A 4,858-nucleotide genomic window follows, 5' to 3' on the forward strand; every position below is an offset into this window, starting at 1 on the left:
AATGGTGGCCCCCTGGCTTCTGGCAGTTAAACTTTGTTATGTGGCTTCTATTATTCTGGAGAGCTATCACTCCCATTGCTATTAATGAACATGAATCTGTAACAGCTTCATCCCTGACCTGCAAGGAGAGCTGGCACAATGTGATTTACTGATGCCGGTGCCCCTCCCACCACTGCATTCCTGGTGGCCTGGAGACTGGTGTGTGCTCTGGACCCTGCTGTGGAATGCAATCCTCTGGTGGGCCCTCTGGCTTCACATGATGAATTTATTGCAGCATACCCCTTCCCACAGCGTTTTTATTCCTTCCTCTAACATCTGCCATGAAAACTCAGGCATTTCCTCCTCAGCAGGGGCCATCACCTTTTCCAGGCTTCTAAGAGCCATCCTACCTTGAATTTGCCCCACTCCCTGAGGGAGGGGCATGTCCTTGCAAAGGTGTTAAACTCAGTTTTTCAAGAAATTGCTCCCAGTTAAACAGGCTCCCTGTCTCTCATGCCATGCCTTTTACTGTTTCATTATTTCTCAGTTTCTCATTGTCCCTCTGTAAGGCATCAATAGAACTTTAAAATACCCAGTGAACACTATTATAATTGCAAGCACTATTATTCCCCCCATATCTTTCAAGTAGCTAAATCTTCAAGCTAGCAAAACTGCTCCCCTCTCCTAGGATGCATTCCCAGGTCACCAGTAGTGAAATTCTCAGCACTTATGGGGCTACCTTGTGTGAAGGACTACCTGCCTCCTACCTTCCACTTGCGATGAGGTCCTACCTGCCAGCCAACCATGAGTGAACCTAACTTGACTGCCTGCTTTCTTGGCCCATTTTTTTGGTTTGTTTGTTTGTTTGTTTGTTTGCTTACCAACTGTGTCAGCTGGGTCCTCTGAGTAGCAGATACCAAGCCACAATTAGGTATGCATATGATGTATTAGGAAAACATCCCTGAAGGATAAAAGGGGAGGTGGAGCAAGAGTAGGTGGGAAAGCCTTCAAGCCACAAAGCAGGTCAGACACTTGTGAAAGAAGAGAGGGAAGAAGAGGATTAGGTAGGAAGAGCCCTATGCTGCAGTGCATCCCTGGGAAAGTCTTGACTAGGTAGGACATCCCAGAGCAAAGATGGCCCACAGAGGAATCTTGTGTGAGACAGAGATGGCCCAGCTAGAGTAGCCCCACTGACTGCATTTAGTCATTGGCTGGGAGCTTCCTGGAGGGAGGATGGTCTCAGTGTGAAGACTGCAGACCTGGAGCTACATAGAGCAGCTAGCTGGATTCCTGTGCTTCTCAAGGGAGAGCTGAGTGGCACACTGTCACAATCAAGTCTGAGTGACAGAAGCAGAAAGAAAAGAAGCCAAGACCAGGAGGTCAGGTGGAAATGGAATGGGAGCCTCCCAAAGAACATTTGTAGAATAAGAATGGGCATGTGCAAATTTCACCTCATTTATCTGTATTTGGATTTGGTACATTGGTTTAATATTACAACAGGTATGAATGAGTCTGTGTGAATACACGGGCTGCCATGAGATATAAGCATTGAAAAGGAAGGAGACAAAAAATCTACAAAAAGCGGACACAAGAATTAAGAAGGTATAACTTCATGAAGTCACTTAATGCAGGAGGAAATCATCCTATAATCCTCAATATACCCAGAAGCCAATTATTCTATTATTGAATTCATCACTAAAAAGATAATTCAGGTCGAGTATCATTTGTTTTAAGAAGTAAATATGTGCTCCTTAATATATCTACTTTAAAAAGATTTTCAACATCCCTGATGGTGTAGCTCAGAGGACTGAGTGGCAGCCTGCAAAACAAAGGGTTACCAGTTCGATTCCCAATCAGGGCACATGCTTGGGTTGCAGGCCAGGCCACCCAGAGTGGGGGCATGTGAGAGGCAACCACACATTGATATTTCTCTCCCTCTCTTTCTCCTTCCCTTCCCCTTTCTCTAAAAATAAATAAATAAAATCTTTAAAAAAAGATTTTCAACAAAATGACTTTTAAATGTCACTTGCTTAAATGGTAAGTTCCTCCATTCTACATAAAAACTTTATCACTTGAAAAGACGTGTTTCTCTGCTCTATAGCTGGGTTATACTTTATTATCTTTCAAATATTCACACTGCCTGCTGCATGGCTCTTTCTATAATTTCATAGCTCCCAGTTTTAAAAATTACATTTTTATAGAAAGTGCACTACTTCCTTAGACTTCTGTAATTCAGGAAGCAGGGCTTCAAGAGAATCTAAACTTCAATGGCAAAGAGTAAAATTCTTTTCGTATTATACAATTCAAGGTTCAAGGGAAATATCTGTAGTTTAGATATTTATAACTTTCAGGTTATCTTTCATAACTTTAGAAATATTATATAACATGGGGATAATAATTCCCACTCCAGATGGTGGTTGTGAGAACTGAATGTATGTGAATCACCTACGTGGATTACAAATTTTAATTTCCTGCTAAAACCTATCAGAAGATGATCTTTCTGCTACCTGGAGAAAATTAGAGGCTATAAAGTTTATCTTGCCAATTCCTTTGTTAAAAGTTGCCTCTGTCCTTATCACTTTCTTCAAGTTGCTCTCATTCAAAGACCGTGGAGCTTCCTGACTGCCAAATCCAACTTCTTTCTGCTCTCATTCTATCTTCCCTCTGTACTGTGTTGACAAGCTGACCATTCTCCTTCTTGAAACAATTTGCTTGCTTGCTGTCTTGGAAGCCACTCTTTCTAGTTCATTTTTAGTCCTTTATTTTTTCTTTCTGATTTTGGTTTCTTTTATAGCTGGTGTGTCATGGAATGCAAGGTCAGTAGCAGGAAGGAGTGAATAGTGAGTCAGTTCAGCTTATGATCCAAAAAGGAAGCGAAGTAAAAAAAAACAAAAACCAAAAACCAAATTCAATATTGTGGAGATACCAGAGCCAAGGAGAGGATGTGCCAGAACCCATAAAAGAGCAGGAACCAAGGATTAGGAGCTACAGGACGCCATTAAGGTAATGGATGAGAGGAATAGGCAGAACAATACCCAGTGTAATCTGACCATGTTTGCCAGAAAACTTTTGCATTTTTACCTGGCTCTCCTTACATGGGTGGGACACATAAGTAGTATAAGCAGAGTCTAAACAGGACTGCCAAGTACCCCCCCACCACTTTTTTTCCCTGCTGGCCTTTAAATGTTGTTCCCTACCATCCTGCTTCTTGGAATTCTCCAATCTATGTACTCAGTCCGAGTGATCTCATGCAGTCTCCTTTCTTTAAAACTACCTGCTTCTCTAACAAGTTTTAGACTGTCTACTGGGTGCTTTTGTCTAGATATTCCACAGTGTTCAATGCCAAAATTGAGCTCGGTATCTTTATTTCCTAAACTGTTCCCTCATTAGCTGCGGCACTACCATACATCTAATCTCTCATATTAGAAACCTCGATACCATTCTTTTTATTTTGCATAAACTGTGTATTAACAGACAAGGCCTAGAGATTTATTTCTCCTTGGACACACCCACAGTATGACCCCAGCGGCCTGTGGTCTTGGTGTACTGGCCTTAAACATGAAGACCCCAGAAGCAGTGCAGCCCCCTGTGGGCCTGAATTTTCTTCAGCCGCTCTAGGTCTTCACGAAGCTTGTTGTCCAGACCATTGGCCAGGACTAGGCTGTATTATTCATCCTTCACATCCTTCTGTCTGTCAAAAGCCAGTCTGGAATCTTGTACTGGCGTGGGTTCTGCATAATGGTAATTGCCCTTTCCACCTCATCCCCTGTGAGCTCTCCTGCCCTCTCGGTGAGGTCGGTGTCTGCTTTCCTCAACACCATGTGAGCATATCCTCGCCCCATACCCTTCACTGCAGTGATGGCAAAGCCTATTTACTGTCACCCATCAATATTGGTGTTGAGTGCTCTCAAAATGTGCTAGGACTTCTCAGGAACCGCCAGAGACATGGCTGCCCCTGCAGCCGTGGCTGTATGTGGGCCTCCTGTGGAAGAGAGTCCGTTCTTCACTTCTTTCTCTGCATGGACACCCAATAAGTCACCAAAACTTTTACAGATCATTAATAAATATTTTTGTAATTGCCATTGGTATTATGATGACTGCCTTTTTATCTAGCCCTTGAGCTAAGCACTTTGCCAAAGCCCTTTCTATATGTTACCTCATCTAATTCTCATAATAGCCTCTAACGACAGCCTTGTGGGTGCTGTTATTGTGAGATGAAGAGTCTGAGGCTTAGTGCATTTGAGTTATTCTCTCATGGGCTTTAAATAGCTTGCTTCTGTGACACAGAATTGAATGCAGGTATTTTAATTCCTGACCCTGTTCCCTCCATCGCCGTATTCAGCTTCTACTTTGCTCTACTGTGTTCTCTCAGAAAAAAAAAAAAATCTCACAAATCCAGCCCTTCCTCCAGCTGTAATTACACAGATTCACATACCTGGGCTCCAAAATCAGATGCATTTGTCTTGGAATTCCAAGGCCCCTGTCTGCTATGTGACTGGACAAGCTACTTTCTCTGCCTTTGATTCCTCATTGGTAAATAGGTATGTACTAGCTACATCCCATGTTGATTATAGGGTTAAAATTAAATACTATGAACAAAAAAAAGAAAGAAAGAATAAAAGCTTAACCTATGAAAAGCTCTGTACATTTACTACAGTAGATCACTCAGGTAACCCATGTCAAGCTTGATGCACTTATTATCCATTTACTCCAGGACAAGCCCTCAAATGTTTCTACTTTGTTTCAAAAGATGTTTAATTTGTCTCCCTGACATCAGACCTGCTAAATTCAGTCTCCCCATTATTGTCAGAATTATTTTTTAAAAAACTCAATCTGATGCATTGACTTAAAATGGAATCAACCTCTTAGCACGGCATGG

At 42.2% G+C, this 4,858-nt stretch overlaps 1 pseudogene; it reads right to left on the bottom strand.

Moving 5' to 3' along the window:
* Nucleotides 1-3,431: 3,431 nt before the first annotated feature.
* Nucleotides 3,432-3,926, bottom strand: LOC114497840 (annotated as a pseudogene).
* Nucleotides 3,927-4,858: the final 932 nt, after the last annotated feature.

Source organism: Phyllostomus discolor, chromosome 5 (assembly GCF_004126475.2).
Source record: "Phyllostomus discolor isolate MPI-MPIP mPhyDis1 chromosome 5, mPhyDis1.pri.v3, whole genome shotgun sequence".
Lineage (NCBI taxonomy): Eukaryota > Metazoa > Chordata > Mammalia > Chiroptera > Phyllostomidae > Phyllostomus > Phyllostomus discolor.